Source organism: Dama dama, chromosome 11 (assembly GCF_033118175.1).
Source record: "Dama dama isolate Ldn47 chromosome 11, ASM3311817v1, whole genome shotgun sequence".
Taxonomy (NCBI): Eukaryota; Metazoa; Chordata; class Mammalia; order Artiodactyla; family Cervidae; genus Dama; species Dama dama.
The window spans coordinates 21162066-21180337 of record NC_083691.1 but is presented as its reverse complement, the minus strand read 5'-3'; positions in this window follow the sequence as shown (position 1 = coordinate 21180337).

The following is an 18272-nucleotide window of genomic DNA, read 5'->3' as shown; positions in this document are numbered from 1 at the left end:
AGAGAATTGAGCATCTGTCGGGTATCACCCTTGCTCTTTTCAAGGGGACCTCTCACATCTATCACTTCTGTTTCTTGCGAACCCATCCAGAGAATAAAACTAAATCTATTTCCATATTTTACTGAAGAAGGTTCTTATATAGAGCAGCAAGAGCTCTGGTTAAATGTTAGATGGGACCTCAGTTATGGAAGTTCCAAGAATCACAATGCAAAATAGCTTCTTGCTAGATTAATTTTGACACTGTTATTTACAATGGGAATTTCAATGTGAATTTTATGCACGGCTGTATTATCCACTGTTTTCCCAAAATTGAATATTCCTTGGACTTTCTTGATTTAAAAAAAATCTCTTTTTAAAAAAGTAAGAAAGATTAAGTTTTCCTCTGCTCATAGGCACTTTGATAAGATGTTTTATAGTTAAAGCTAATGACCCTTCTGTATTTCTGCAGTAAAACAGTCACTGATTTAAAAAGGCAAGAATGATGTCTTTGATCTATAAATTAGTAACTGTCATTTAAGGAAGACACGGCCTGACAGATTTACATTTATGAAAAGTGTTCATTATCCCCAAAGTGACAGGACAAGAGATCTTCTGGTGATCTGTGGGTAATCAATTTCTAAAATAACACCACAAAGAATACATCATGATGAAATAATGCAGCAAGCCCATGAATGAAAACACATGTTATATACAGTGTTTGTTCAAACACACATGCAACATCTACTACACTGGCCTAACTGACCTTCTTCCACTGCCAATGCTGAAGGGCTGATGGAAATAGCAAGAGATTCTCTTGTTTTGGTTAGAAAAATACAAGTAAAGTAAACTGCATCATTTTCTGCGCTGAGATTATTCAGGTCACATTCCCTGTTTTCAGGTTACCGTGCATGTTGTGACTATTTCAAATTATCCTCAGAGTACATTAAGAGGAAAAAGCAACAATGACATAAAATCAGTATGACTAAATAAAAATCCCTGGGTTATATATATATATAAATATCTCCCAAGGCTCAATTGTAAAGAATCTGTCTGCCAGTGCAGGAGTCACAGGAGACACGGGTTGATCCCTGGGTCAAGAAGATCCCCTAAAGAAGGAAATAGCAACCCACTCCAGTATTCTTGCCTGGAGACTCCCCTGGACAGAAAAGCCTGTTGGGCTATAGTCTGTGGGGTTGCAGAGTCAGACATGACTGAACGACTGAGCACATGTATATACACACATGTACATGTGTGTGTTTCTCACATGTATGAAAAACCCAGCTTCAACATCTGCTCAGCACTTAATGTCAGAGTTCAGAAAGTGTGAGTTATTCTATAGCCTTGAAACCTCCAATCTCCAAATTCCACTTTCATGGGACAGAAATACCAGTTTGCAATTGTCTTCTTTCCCTTTGCGCCTCGTGAAAGGAAGCTATGAAAACCACCAGGTGGGGAAAATATGAAGTGAGAGCCTGGGTTCCCATCAAGATCTCCCAGGAGAGCAAAGCTGGGAAACAGGGCCACAGGTGATCTCCCAGACGAGAAACACCACAAGTGCTCAACTTACCTGGAGGAGAGGCCATTCCCAAGGATGCTTTACACTTTCTCAGGAAAACTTACATTTCTTCACAGCCTGTCTTCTGTCTGCTTCTCAGTCTTATCTCCTGTCCTCCTCCTCCCTAATCTACACTCTAGACACATTGAGTTACTCGGGGATTCCAAATTCCCTCATGTATGTTGTTCTGTCAGTTGTGGTTGCTGCTCCCTCCCACCCTCCACCTCTGAGTTCATTCCTACTTATCCTCAGCTTTCTTTATGGTCCAACTCTCACATCTATATGTGACTGCTGGAAAAACCAAAGCTTTGACTAGACAGACCTTTGTTGGCAAAGTAACCACTCTGATTTTTAATATACTGTCTAGGTTGGTCGTAGCTTTTCTTCCAAGGAGCAAGCATCTTTTAATTTCATGGCTGCAGTCACCATCTGCAGTGATTTTGAAGTCCAAGAAAATAAAGTCTGTCACTGTTTCCGTTGTTTTCCCATCTATTTGCTCTGAAGTGATGGGACCGGATGCCATGTTTTCAGAATGCTTGTTTTTTGTTTTTCAACTCTTTGCTTTCTGAATGTTGAGTCTTAAGCCAACTTTCTCACTCTTCTCTTTCACTTTCATTAAGAGGCTCTTCAGTTCCTCTTTGCTTTCTGCTGTAAGGATGGTGTCATCTGCATATCTGAGGTTATTGATATTTCTCCCGGCAATCTTGATTCCAGCTTGTGCTTCATCCAGCCCAGCATTTCACATGATGTACTCTGCATATAAGTTAAATAAGCAGGGTGACAATATACAGCCTTGATGTACTCCTTTCCCAATTTGGAACTACTCCATTGTTCCATGCCGGGTTCTAACTGTAGCTTCTTGACCTGCATACAGATTTCTCAGGAGGCAGGTAAGGTGGTCTGGTATTCCCATCTCTTGAAGAATTATCCACAGTTTGTTGTGATCCACACAGTCAAAGGCTTTGACTTCGGACTGCAAGGAGATCCAACCAGTCAATCCTAAAGGAAATCAATCCTGAATATTCACTGGAAGGACTGATGCTGAAGCTGAAGCTCCAATACTTTGGCCACATGATGTGAAGAACTGACTCATTGGAAAAGTCCCTGATGCTGGGCAAGATAGAAGGCAGGAGGAGAAGGGGATGACAGAGGAGGAGATGGTTGGATGGTATCACCAACTCTGTGGACATGAGTTTGAGCAAGCTCCAGGAGTTGATGATGGACAGAGAGACCTGGCCTGCTGCGTCCATGGGGTGGCAAAGAGTCGGACACGACTGAGTGACTGAACTGGTTGATTGACTGACTATCCTTCAGAGCTTGGCATAGGTATTGCCTCTTGTAGAAAGCTCTTCCTGACCCTTAAACAGAGTTCCATGACCCTCCTCTTCACTTCTACGGCAAGAAATAAACAGGGATGAAAAGAGTCCAAAGGAGTTCCTAGATCCAGTTTTTATTGACTGAGCACCTAACATGGTATAGTGTTAGTTGCTCAGTTGTGTTCGACTCTTTGTGACTCCATGGACTGTAGCCTGCCAGGTTCCTCTGTCCATGAAATTCTCCAGGCACGAATACTAGAGTGAGTAGCCATTCCCTTCTCCAGGGAAGGGAAGGCTCCCTTCTCTTCTTCCTGGCCCAGGGATCAAACCTGAGTCTCCAGTGTTGCAGGCACATCCTTTACCATCAGGGCCACCTGGGGAGCATGATGTAAGAACTGGTCTTTTCAGTTTAAATGTACTGGGCAGGACTAGAATACATCACTGACTTGCTACCAGAAAGTACTTTCTCTGAAAGACCAGAGTTTTATGCTTTCTTCCTCAGTTGTATCAAGTGGATAGTAAAAGTTATACTACAGAAATGTAAGAGCCAGTAGCAAGCCTACCTAGCTGATCATGGGATCACTAAAAATGGAGGCATGACCTCAGAACTTCTCTGCAGGCTAATCAGAGTTAGACAATTGTTGCTGGCACTGGCTGTCCCAGTGGAACTGTCCATTGATCCTCGTTTATCTGTCCAACCTGTGCCCAACCTTTTCTCCAAGACCTATTTCCACATTTGCAGCTACCTGCCTGAAGTGACAAACCATCTAGAACAAAGGTTACAACCCCATTACAGTTCAGTTAAGTAAACCAATGTTCACTTAGTGCAGAGGACACATAGGTGAGTGAGATGCTGCCGTATTGTGGTACCTTATTGCTTCAAAGCGTGGTCCCTGGGCCAGCACTACTGACATCACTTGGTAGACATGCAGATTCCCAGGCCTCACCCCAGACCTCCTGAATCAGAATCTACATTTTAACAGGACCCTCAGAAGATTCTTACTCAGAATGAAGGGAAAAGGATGTAGTTAGTCATCAAATTCATGAACAGCTGTCTAAGGAGCCAGAGCAGTCTACGGTGGGTCAGGGCTGTTCTTTCTGGACCTGCTTCGTGCCTTGTCAATACTAGTAATAAATGCTTCTCTTGCTTTCTCCATACCTAACTCACAGTTTATTCTGACTACTGATGCTGAATGTTTCTATGGCTTCCTTGGTCCCTCCACCGACTCATGACTGATCTGTAACAGGTAGATAGGTGAGCCGTATTAGCAACTTAAGACTTCCCAGGTGGCTCTAGTGGCCAAGAACCCGCCTGCTAATGCACGAGACTTGAGACATGGGTTTGATCCCTGGGTCGGAAGATCCCTTGGAGGAGGGCATGGCAACCCACTCCAGTATTCTTACCTGGAATATCCCATGGATAGAGGAGCCTGGCGGGCTACAGTCCATAGGGCTGCAAAGAGTTGGACACGACTGAACTGACTTAGCACGCATGCATAAGCAACTTAACATTTTCACACCAATTAGCTTGCAAAAGGGTAGTCAGGTAAAGACAATGGTGGCAGCCCATTCTTCAAGAGTGCTGGTACATTTAGTCTGTTGGATGGATATACAGATGTTATTATAACAGAATGGCTGGCAGATAACATTCTGGCTGGCACTAAAAACAAATAATAAGCTTCCTTTTCTAAACTGCTCAGGAAACTGAGCTCCTTTGAGTTGTTCTGGACTGTTCTTCTGTTCTCTCTCTCTCTCCCTCCCTCAGCTTGCCTGCTTCCCTGCCCACCTGTAACCTGATCATGACCTTAAAGCATATGGCACATGGGTGGACCTGACCCTGGCACTTCAGCCTCACAAAATGGCCCCATTTCTCTTTCTGGGTAGTTCAGCCAAGTCTACCACTGTGCAAGCAAGCCCTCTTTCTTTCACTCCATGACCTCAATCTCAGAGTCTCCAATTTAAAATGTGTTTCAAGTAAATAACAGACTGTTTTCTTCAAGGTTCTTTCCAGTTTGGTGAGAAACACACTTAGTCTCAGTGTGACTCTTTGATTTAGGGAGGGGGCAAGCACCAGTGATTTTGTCTCATGGAATGCTTGCTGTTGAAAGGAGACACAATGGAATTAGGTAACTCTTTTCCCGTGGTCACCGCCAGGGCTTTTTGGAGGTATCATGGATCAAATAGAAGAATAGAAGTGATATTAAGCCTGGACACGCTCGCGAGGCGGTGACAAGGCCTCCAAGATTGCTGTGGCAGGCAGACAAAGAAAGTCCAGATGGCACCCAGGACAGTCATTCCTGTGGGCTGGTGGTTAGAAAAGACATCCCACAGGAAGCGATTGGGAATAATAATACTTTAATGACTTATTATGAGTTTATATATAAACCTGACTGTGCTGTGGTAAAAATAGCATTCAGATAAATCAATTTTTTATGTAAAATGTAACTAAAACAGATTATTCCTTTCCTGGAGATTGAATTTCTCCCAATTAAGATGGTTATTTCCATGTTGGGGTGTGGGGAGTCTTTCTTTCAAGATTAATGAGTAAAGTAAAATATGCACAGGAAGAAGCCCACTCCGGGAAAACATAGCTGGATGTGAACACAGTTAATTTAACTTGAAAGTTCTATCCAGAATTTCCTTCCAAAATTTCACCCCAGGATCTTTTGCACTTAACTTGCCCACCCCTGCAGTCATTTCCACCCTCTCGTGCTTTCCAAGAGGGGAGTCTTGCCTCATCCATTGCCTCCTTTCTCTCTCATGAATAATTTCCTCCTCGCAAGCAAACCATGCCAAACAGCCTTCATTATTTCCATGACATTGCTTCTTCATGTTCTATTGTAGTTTTCATTTCACCCTGGGGACTGCAACGCCCAATTCCTCAACTGCTTTTTGTTTTGCAGTGCGTGAGTTAGCACATACTCTTTTAGAAGAACTTAAAGCTTTCCTCTTAAATCAACAAATTCACATTGCCTAGCTCATATAGCCTCACAAACACCAGAGGCATTTTACCTGGGATCCATGTATGCATGGACATCCCAGACTTTTCTCATTGATAAACGAGAAAAACTTGTCAGCAAATAATAGGGAAATTTTGATGTCATGGTTCAGAATTTGAACTTGATTCTTGACAGAACCTGGTTTAAATCCTGGATTCAGTTTCTAACTGTAGGGATTCTGTAAACTACTTAACAGCTTTAAATCTCAGGACCACCATCTGAATATGTAAATAAGAATAGAATTGAAGGTTGTGGCAAAGATTAAATGAGATGTTTTCCTATAGAATGATTGTCATTGATTGAAACTTAGGAAACTTTCAATAAATGTGAGTGCTGACATCAGAGGAAGATTGCTGGGTGACAGGTGGTATAGAATAAGATCCTAGGCACCAGTTTTTAAACCAAGTAGATTTTACTCTCATCTTTATGGCATTTTGTAAGTAGATTAGAACCCCAGCTAACTTACAGAAAAGATACACAGTAATCCCTCAGTATCTACAGAGTCTAGACCCCAGAACCTCCGCAAATAACAAAATCCATGAATGTTCAAGTTCTTCACATAAAATGGAGTGGTATATGCATATGACCTTCACACATCCTTGTATACTTTAAATCATCTCTAGACTACTTATGATACCTAATACTATGTAAATCTTCTGAAAAGAGTGTGCAGCACATTCAAATTTTGCTTTTTTGAAGCTTTCTGGAATTTAAAAAATATATATTTATTTTTGGCTGCCCTAGGACTTTGTTGATTTTCACAGGCTTTTTATAGTTATGGCAAGCAGGGGCTACTCTTTGTTGTGGTGCATGGGTTTCTCATCGCAGTGGCTTCTCTTATTGGTGGAGCATGAGTTCTAGGGTGCTTGGGCTCATCAGTTGTGGCCCACCAGTTTAGTTGCTCTGATGCACGTGAATCTTCCCGGACCAGGGATCAAGCCTGTGCCCCCTGCACTGGCAGACAGATTCTCATCCACTGCACCACCAGGGAAGTCCTCGAATTTTTAAAAAAATATTTTAGACCTTTGTTTTGTTGAATCTGAAGATGCAGAACCCATACCTATGGAGGGCTGTCTATAATAAGAACTCTGTCATGTTTTTTAAGCTTCAGAGAAGCACCACATATTAGGTGTTTAAATCATGATTTCATTATGTTTTGTGCATCTACTCATGAGTTACAAAGCAGAGAATAGAAGATAATCTCAAAAATATATCCAAAATAAAAACATGAGGTTAATAATTGTAGTCCTTGTGCTGTATTTGGAGGAGAAAATAGTAAAGTTGTGGAAGTACTCTGTACAGAAATGCACACGGGAAAAAAAAAAAAAGAAATGCACATGGTACTTTCCTGTACTATGATTAGATGATGATCAAAATTTGACATCAGATTTCCCAATGGCCAAACACACAAAAAAATGCATAATCAAGTACAGAATCTGAAATGTCCATAAAGTAAAAATAGAGGACATATATATACAGAACAAAAATAGTTGTTTGGTAGCTCACTTTTCTTTCTAACATGAAAGGTAACTGACTTTTTGTCTCCATTTGTTTGTTTTATTTTGTTCTCCTTTTGAGTCTCATGGCTGGGTCAGCACCACGTTACGTGATACTGTTGGAATTCTGTGGTCCCTTAAGGTGAAGGGTATCACAGAGTCTCTCCAGCAGAAGTAAATTATCCTCAGAATGAAGAAGAGCTTCATTTTCCAGCTGGCGGGCAGCTGGTGTGCACGCTGGACTTTTTGATGAATGGAGTCATTACATTATCTGTCTCCTGTATTCTAGACCACCCAGCACCTTCTTGGCGTTGTCTGTGGATGAGAATAATGGCCCCTTTGTTAGGCTCGCCAAGGCAGTACTTCTGCAATGTGACCCACTGAAGAACTGTTTCTGGGCTGAACAATTTCCTCTCTGAGAGTGTGGCCTTTTTTGAGCAAGGGAGGCTGTCTGGAAACTAGAAAACACCCTGTTCACCAAAGGCATTCAGTGACCATTTAGAGCCTTACCTCTTTACTCCACTCCCACCATCATCCTCTTCATCATTGACATCCTCAACATCATTCATGCGGATACCATCTTGAGGACTTTCTGTAGACCAGATCAACTACATAAATTATCTCAGCTAATTTGAACAAATCTAAATGATCTAATTTGTATTTTATATATGAGACGGCCGAGAACCGTAGGTAAAATAATCTAATCAAGAACACAGCAAGAAAGTTGCAGAATAGGAGCTTCTATTCCAATTCTAAAGTCCACACTCTTCCTAGTAAACAATAATCATCCCATAGAATAATATTGCAGCAAGGAGCTCAGAAATCAGGAATCTCAAATCTACTTACTCATTTCAGTTCAGTTCAGTTGCTCAGTCGTGTCCGACTCTTTGCAACCCCATGGACCGCAGCACGCCAGGCCTCCCTGTCCATCTCATTTAGTCCACACATATTTATTGTCTACCTACAATGGACCAAATACTAATCTGGGCAATGGTGTGAGCAAGACATAAAAATTCCTGTCTTTTGGAACTTCTGTTCTTAAGGTAGAGACAGACTGTAAATAATCCACTTGGTTTGAGGTCAATTAACAAATTATGTTTTTTCATTTTGTCTCATAGTTCAGGGTTTTCTGCAGAGTTTCAGATTAGTTTTTTGAACCTATAGTAGTATAAATTTATATTTAGTACTATATTTAGTACTAGGAAATTTGTTCCATGCTAATGCTACATTATGAACATTATCCATGAACTTGCTAACTTTAAATGATTCTTTAACAAAGAATCAAGTGTGCTAGTTCTACTTTCCCCCCAAAATATAATCAAAATCTTTTCCTTGGAGCATTTCACTAAGCATTCTAGAACCACAGAGATTGAGAAAAACAAGGCCATCAAATTCCTTCTTTGTGAATTGAGATAGGATATTTTTCAAGTAAGTTCAGTGTATAAATCCATGAGGAAAAAAAGTGAAAGCTTTCACTAAGTAGTTTAGAATCCTAGCATGCTGGTTTTTGTGAGCAGTAGCAAACTGGTGAAGATAAATTATCTATGTTTTTTAAAGTAGTAGGATCCTTCAATTTGCTAAAAACAAGAAATGGCAATTTGTGAGGTTCATTGCATTGCTGCAGAAAATATATGCAAATTTTTCTTTGAGATTTTTGTTCCTTGATGTCTCTTGTTCTACTTTGTATGCCATTTCTTTTTTGGTAGGTGATCATTTGTAATTTAGACCTGCTTCATCTAATCATAGTTTTTTGTTTTTTTTCCCCCCAAGATTTCATTATTGAAAAATGACTTGCATTATAAATGTTTAAATTGGTTAATTGCACTAAAATATGTTTTTAGTACATAGACACTGTGATGCTTTTTCCAACACTGATGGTTTAACACATTTGCTGTTAAATTTTCACAGGCCTAATCATTGGATATAGCTCAAATACCTTTGTTATTTTTGTCCAGTTACTATAGTTGGCAATCCCTATTTTCCTTTCTGCCTAAAGTTTCACGATTCCTTCTCTATCAAGTTCAATTTCATTACAGAGTACAGAGAAAAGCACTTGTGAAGTAACTTTTATTCAGAATACGTCAGGATTTATAAGATTTTTTATTCTGATCTAAACTTTTATTGTTGTCTGTTGCATGTCTCATTCAACATTTTACCTAATTCGTTCATACTTTCAGAGACCTAAAAAATTCAAACTCACAGCAACAGGATCTCTATTTTGCATTCTCTAATTTAAAGGGAACTTGATTAAATTAAATAATTGATATGGCAAATAAATTGGTATAAAAAAGCATGGGAACAAACATAGCTAAATTGGTACGCATTGCTTTTTTTTTTTTTTCCCTTTTTCTTTTTTTTCGCATTGCTTTAACTTGTTAGGAGAGTGTTGTCTTGGTAGAATGTGCAAAGTGAAAGTGAAAGTCACTCAGTCGTGTCTGACTCTTTGTGACCCTGTGGACTATACAGTTCATGGAATTCTCCAGGCCAGAATACTGAAGGATATTTCCCTTCTCCAGGGTATCTTCCCAACCCAGGGATCAAACCTAGGTCTCCCACATTGCAGGCGGATTCTTTACCAGCTGAGCCACAAGGGAATACTGAATACTGGGTAGCCTAGAGCAAGCATCAATCCTGCAAATCAGTTAAATGAGAGTAAAGAGAGTTTATATTGTATTATTAACAGTTGAGGTATTGGCAAATGATATGCATTTTTTAAAAGTTATAACTTTGGATTGATTTTCTGAAATATTAATAAGATTTTTTTGTCATTAGTATCTTTAGTAGCCATCTGTATTTTCTTCTTCTATAGATTGTCTATTCAAATCTTTCATTCATTTTCATTGTAATGCTAATTTCCTTTTTTCTCGTCACTTTATAAAAGCTTTTGCACACAATGTCATATATGTTGCAACTCGTGTTTCAAACTTCTTTTAATTTAACCTTAATCATAGTGTTTTTGCTACTCAGCGGTTTGAAATTTTAATATGTTTCAATCTACCATATTTCTTTTTACAGTTTTGGGGATTGAAATAGAGTTATAAATGTCTTCCAAACCCTAAATATAAAACATTCACCAATACTTTCTTCTGGCACATTTATAGTAAGATTTTTGTAATGAATTTAACTAAAGGTTAAATGTATTATGTTGATTAAAAGTGAGTCAGCAACAAATGTCTATCCCTTCTCCATCCCCTTTCCATGGCCAATTAGTTGTCTCTGGGATATTTACAGGTTAGTTATTTGTAGTATTGCCTTTATGGCATACTCTACTCCATCATCTACGTGCATACATTTCCTGATTTCATTTTTTATTCCATTGAGTTGTTCATGAACTTCGGTGCCAACATGAAGGACTGTTCATTACAAAAGTATTATATTAAGTTTAAGTATTTGATAAGACTGGTCTTCCATTCTTACTTTTCCAAAACTGTGCTAGTGTTTTAATAAGCTTATTCTTCCTGAGGAATTAAAAAGATATTTCTTTATTTCATTAAAATTCTTATTTCCATTAAGTCGAATACATAGATTTCTTTAGAGACAGCTAGTGCCTTTATGATGTCATGATTTTCTATTCAGGTACAGTGTATTCAAATCTTACTTACATCTGCCTTAAGTTTTATAATTTTGTTCATATAAGCTATAAATACTTGGAGTTAAGCCAGTATCTAGCTATATCATATTTTTAATGTTTTGAATGGGTAATTTTCATCATATTTACTGTGTAATTATTATTATTATACCTGAAAGCTATTAATCCATAAATATTTTGATACCATAAAATTATAATTATGAAAACTTCATAAAATAGTTTCAGTTGAATTTCTTAGATTTCTAAATTGACAGTCTTCTATCTGAAAATAATGATTACTTTATATCCTGTTTGCCAGTATTTATAGTTCTTAATTTTGTTTATTTAATCACTTATTTTTAACTTGCTTCAGTCTTGAAAATGGCAGATAAAAAAATATAAATAAATAAAACATAATCAAGGGTAAAAGGCAGGTGTGAAGATAAGCCACTAGAGATCCAACATCCTGTTACCCAAAATCTGAAAGAAATGATGGAACAAAATGAAAACACATATTCTAAAGGTATTAAATAATATTTCCTGAAATAAAAGATCTGAATCCCACCCACATCCACTCCCCCCACCCAGGCTGAGAATTCTTTTCCATCCCATTAACTTTGAGGTTGACCACAGGACTTGCTTTGGCCAATGGAATACGGATGCTATTCTAGGGCAAGGTCTAAGGACGCATCACTAGTGTGATGATTCCGATCTCCTTCATAAGAAGATGCTTCCGGTATCTAGACTTCTTTAGCCTGGGCTCCAGAATGAAGACACCTATAGCACATGTCCCAGCAGAGGGCCAGGAGGTGAACCTAAGCCGTCAGAGCACAGCTGTATGTACGGAGTACACAGAGAAGCTGCAAACCTAGTTACTGATCAGAGAGTGAGAAATGAATATTTTTATTTTTGTAAGATATTGCTAGATTTTACTGTATCATCACAGTAAAAACCAACATAAACAGTATTGCAGGAAAAAAAGAAAATAGATCAAGGAATATCTGATGAAGTTAGCAAAATACCAGAATTCAGAATTCAATTTCTAGGCTTGCTAAAAAAAGGAAACTAAATTTTTGTGGTTCAGACATTGCCTCAGCAATATTAGAAACCAGTGGAAAAATTTTTTTAAATTCTACAGAGATTGGAAAGGGAGGTGGTATAACCCAAAATTTTGCTATAACCAGCAAAGTCACTGAGCATAAAGAGAAAAACAATGAAATGATTCTCATGATAAAAGATCTTAAAAACCAGAACATCTGTGATCTGGAAAAATGTACTTGAAATAAGAATCAAAATAAAGATGTCATAAGTGAGGAATTTATGGTTTAAGAAGAGAGGTTGTGAATATGGAATCAATTTAAACATGGTATCATGTCAGAATAGATATTTTCAAAAGAAAAAACTACTTAATATAAAATTATAGTTATTGAACTACTACTGTTGCCGTTCATGTTTATTCCTTAGTTTCAGCTTAATTTGCATAAAAATCTATTCTCTGTTCTCTTTCTTTTTTCTCTTTCTTCCTTTCTTTCCCCCTTCCTTCCTTTTTCTCTTCCTCCCTCCCCCCTTCCTCCATCCCTTTCTTTCTTTGTTTCTTCTTTCATTTTAAGATTTCCAAAGAGAAGTTAAGAAACATTTACTTAGTTCCTCAAATACATTGAATAATTGAAATAGTGTTTTCCTAGATTGCATGTGGATATTCTTCACTATTGCCTTTATATATAACAAGTATTTTTAATTTTTAAAGTGGCTTATTTTTTTTAATTGAGTAATTTGAAACTATTATCCAATCTGTCAATTTCCACTTTGTCATCTAAACATTACATAGATACACAGTACAAGATGTGAGATTTCATTAAGAATTCAATGAGACACTATGTGAAAGTGTTAGCAATGAAGGAGTTGGATAACCAGCAGGTGAATCTGCTCACCTAACAGAGTCAATACAGGATCCCTCCCAGACATGCAAAAGCACCTACTAAGCATTTCATGACTCACCAGACCGTATTTCCTAGAGAAGTGGGGCACTGTCTGCTTTATCTTTGTATGTTTAAGTCTAGAATTGTGCCTAACTCATAACCACCACCCAGAAGATCTGTGTTGAATACAAGTAGAAAGAGACTTAGAGAATCCCTTCCACACACACTCAAAAGGAGAATTTGCTCAGAAAGTGTATTTCTGGTTGACATTTGTTTCAAATTAGTCTCTCAGCAAGGCTGTTCAGCTGTCTAATCAGTGAGGATTCAGAAGGTCAAGTCTTCCTTGCTATCATGAACTAGCCTGTCCAACAGTTCCCAGCATGGGATGGTCTTTCTGGAAAATATTTAGGAAGGGGCTTTTCTTAGTGATCTCCATAAACATATTGGGAACATTTAATATGTGGCTGACACTATGCTAGACATTTTCATGGCAATTATCTCATTTAATCTCCTTTACAACTTATTTTTTAATATAAATTTATTTATTTTAACTGGAGGCTAATTCTTTACAATATTGTATTGGTTTTGCCATACACTGACATGAATCCACCACGGGTGTTCATGTGTTGCCCGTCCTGAACCCCACTCCCTCCTTTACAACTTATAAGTTGGATATCATCAACTGTATTTTGCAGATGAGAAAGGAATGTATTGAGTGGTTTGCCCACAGCTAATACGTGTCAGAGTACAGGATTTGAACCCCAGTCTTTCTCACTCCACGTCTTGTTCTCATCTCATTGCGTTCCAGCTGCCTCATAAAGGACAACTGGGGAAAACGCAAACTTTAAGTTTCCTTCTCTTTCTTCTGCCCTTTCAACATGGCTCATACAATGGAATGGAATTTCAAAAAAAGATAGAAATAAATTCTTTTCTTTGGAATTCCTTGTCCTTTGGAGTTGTTCCCAGTTCTTGTGTGAACCGTGGTTCAACTTCTACATCCTCTCTCTGACCCTAACATCCTCTCAGATTCCTTTTCCAAGAATCCTCTCCCACCCCATGTGATGAATCACCTGGTTTGCCTCGAGACAGAGAACAATAGCCTCTAACCAACTCATCATCATCCGGGATAAAGCTCTCCAGCTATCCGTATATCCAGCCTTGCATATCTTGTTGGCACAAGCATGCCTAGAAAAGTAGTGGAGTTCCAAGTTTTTTCCTTTAATACATACAGCATCCAGTAGAAGTTTAAATAAAGTGGTTGTGCTTTACCTTTATTCATTTAATCATTCATTTATTTATTTACTGAGTGTTCACTCTGCACAAGGCATTCTATTTGACATAAAGACTTCAAAGCTGAATGTTGTATTCTCTGCATATTTGGACACTAGCAGCTTGTAGGGGAAGGAAATAAGCATTACAAAGTACTGTGGTAAATTATGTAAGAGAGAGTGTATACTACTGTAAAGATTATAATCTTTGAGACAAATTAACTTGCATCTGAAGCCTGACTTTCGCATTGACTTGAGTATATATAGTCTTTTGTGGGCTTCCCAGTGGGTGCTAGTGGTAAAGAATTTGCCTGCCAATGCAGGAGACATAAGACACTCCGGTTCGATCCCTAGGTCAGGAAGATACTCTGGAGGAAGGCATGGCAACCCACTCCAGTATTCTTGCCTGGAGAATCCCACAGACAGAGGAGCCTGGTGGGCTATAATCCATAGAATCGCAAAGAGTTGGACACAAATGAAGTGACTTAGCATGCATGCTCTTATGCATGACAGTTTTTTGTTTGTTTTTCCTCTGTTTATACTTATTTATTTTAATTTAACTTATTTTTTATTGACGTATACTTGACATAACATTATATGTTTCAGATGTACTACATAGTAATTTAATATTTTTATAGATTATACTCTATATAAAGTTATTGTAAAACATTGGCTATATTCCCTATGCTGTACATTGCATCCTTCTATCTTATTTATTTTACTTACTGGTTTGTACCCCTTAATCCCCTTACCTATCTTGCTCCTTCTCCCTCCTCCCTGCATCATTACTGTTAACATCCTCATCCAGCCCAGGTGCCAATCTAAACCGATATCTCTAAGCATCGTTTCCTCCCTTTCTCAATTCTAATGTCTAGCTTTAGTTGCTGTGTTTGACCTTCCATCACATTTCTGTCTTCCTCCTTTATGTTTATTTTCCAGCATCACTGGTCCAATGTCCGAATATGAACACAGGACTGGCTTATGGTGCAGTTGGCCCTCAGGCATGCTGGACAATATTACTCCTGTGTCCTAACCATCTTCCTGTGCTGTGAACTCTTGACTGTGAGGTGAAGCCTACGAACTCTTTCTCAGAACAGTTACATGTGTAAAAAGGCAAAGATTTAAAAGAGAATCGATTGTATAGGAATACAATCATTCATATTAAAAGAAATGCATGATATGGTACCATTTGTGATTAAACATTAGATTTTAAAATCTAGCAGAAATCTGAAATAATTTTGAAGAAATGATGAGTGTAAACATTTTGGAATATCTACAACAGCTTTAATGGGATGTGAAAACATCTGATGTCTATTTATAGATATTGCAACTAGGATTGTAGTTTGTTGCCTATATGCATAAAAAAAGTACATGCTAAATTTCAGTTGAAAAGTAGTAAAAATAAAGATGTAATATTTTATCCATGGTTACAGTCTTTGAAATTTTATCCACAGACCTCTTGGAGGGCTCTTGGACCAAAAATTAAGAGCCTTGCTCTAGCCCAGCATTTTCCAGAGATTCCTGAAGCCAGCATCTCTCATAAGCTTCCTCTAGATGTCTGCATGGAAACCAGATGTCCTGAGTGCCTGGGGACCCTCTCTTTGGAGATCACTGTAGCATCTCTTCACTATAAATGAAAATCTCCATGTTTCAAGGCACAAATTAACCCAGGCTTCCTTGGGGAGGACTTGCCTGACCATGGAATCCCATGAACGTGTTTTCTCACACCATGGCTCTAATTCATCTGCCCAGAGTTTTTGTTATTACAGAAGGCTAGAGTCACCTGTTAACTCTTGTTCTAGTCACTGCCCCAAAGTGTTTGTCTTGCCTTGCTACTATATTTTATCAGCTTAAATTGTGGATGTCAATTATCATTATCATCTCAATAAAATTACTTTGCATTTTATAAAGCTTAGAGGAGATCTCATTTGTTTCTTGTGACAGATCTCTGTGGGTAGGTACAACCCAGCCATAATCTTTATCTTACATATACGGGAACTCTGGGAGATAGTGAAGGACAGGGAAGCCTGGCATGCTGCAATCCATGGAGTAGCAAAGAGTCGGATACGACTTAGCAGCTGAACAACAACATAAGAGGAAAACCCAGCAACCATATCAAAATGGAATCCCCTTTCTCCTGTCTGTCTTCATGTCTGCCTCACCTCCAGCATCTCAGAGTTTGGCCATTTCAGGAGGTTAGTGCATGTCAGTGGCTGATTCTTTGAAGTCTTCTCCTGCAGTTGAAGAGATCATTCTCTATTTCTAAAGCTGTTGCAAGGCTGGCTGTCCAGTTAAGAACTGCCAAAAGGAAAAGCCAAAGCATATAATCACTGACAAAGAATCTGGAGCCATTTCGTACAACATCCTCAGGTTAAAGAGGAAGAAACAGAATCCAAGAGAAGGAAATGAACATCGTCAAGAAGCAGGAGAGGACCTAGGTCATAGGGGTCCCACTGAGATTGGAAATTTATTTGTTCCAGTAACTAGCATTACTTTCCCAAATGTAATTCATTTGGAATGATATAATCAACAAGGATAGTCATGAGCGCCTACTCTGTGCAAAGTATTTTCACAGACAGTCTTGCAAATAGAAAACTTATTAAACACAGTCTTGAATTTCCTCCATAGTATGTTTCTTGTATAAAAATACCTCTATTATACATGTTAAATCTGGGACTTGATAAGGCTATGTGCAAGTGTATGTCTGTATATTTGCATATGTAGAAAAACATTTGAGTTTGTGTATGTAGATAATACATACACAATTATATACACACAATAACTATAACATATAGCACTACACATTTACACATCCAGACATTTACATGCTTGCATATGAGTGAGCCCGACTATACTCTATATAGAAAATTAATCAGAAACATGTATGCAGAGTGGGTGATATTTATGTGGTATGAATGTCAAATATACACATCAGTATGCATTAATGCACATGTCCAGATGCATGTGTATATTCAAAGATGTGTAAATATGCATGTGCATATATACATATGTGCAAATATACATATAGAAGGGCTTTCCAGGTGGCTCAATGATAAAAGAATCCGCCTGCCAATGCAGGAGACATAAGAGACATGGGTTCAATTGCTGGTTTGGCATCATCCCCTCGGGGAGGGCATGACAACCGACTCCAGTGTTCTTGCCTGGGAAATCCCAGGAACAGAGGAACCTGGCAGGCTGCAGTCCATAGCATCGCAAAGAGTTGGACTGAGCGACTAAGTACATACACACACACACACACAAAGCAGAGAGACAAATGCACAATTTAAATATACACTTACATGTTCAATACATAAAATATGTACATGCATACATTTATGCTACACTGAGACAATAATATGTGTGCATAAATCTACATATAAATTGACATGAAATATTTGAAAATTCAGTACTTGTTCATTTGGTTGTCTTCCTTATATCCTTAACACCCTTCACTCCGCCCAACTTCATCAGCAAACCCTCCAAGATGAGGAGGCTATTTATTAAAATTCCTGCACACACCCTCATTCTTCAAACCGCAGGCCCTGTTTGGGTGCTGGCTGTGTTCCAGAGCGGAAGGCCAATAACCAAGTGCTCAGATAGTCCCAAGAACTGGGACAAACAGGATAAAGTCTGGGCTGGAAAGAATTCTAGAAACAGCTCATAAAAATGTCCCACTGAGCTCTGGCAGAGCTTGTGCTCTTGGAGCTCACACGGCCTGAGGTTCTGCTTCTTCAAATGAGGTATCTCCATTCAGCCTACAGGGCTTTTCAGCCAACCCAACATGTGTGACTTAAAAAAAAAAAAAGGCACCTTTGACCCATGGCATGAAGGAAAGGTTAGGGAAAATTTGAATTGCAAACATGGCATGAGGAGTTATGAAATTAAAAACTATTTCTTTATCAAAGTCATTTTCTCCAAGGATAAATAACTTTCAAAGCACATGGATGATTTATGTATGAATCTATTTACTTGACAAATCCTGTCCACCTGCTGTGACTGTACTAGACACTGCAAGTAGAGAGATGAAAGCCATTTCCAAGGAACTCACAGTGTCTGTGCTAACCTGAGTGCCATACTCAGGAAGGGGGCCCCTTGAGAGGTGAAGGATGAGTAGGAGTGAGCCAAGAAAGAAAACAGGAAGGACACCTCAGACCTATGGAACAGCATGCACA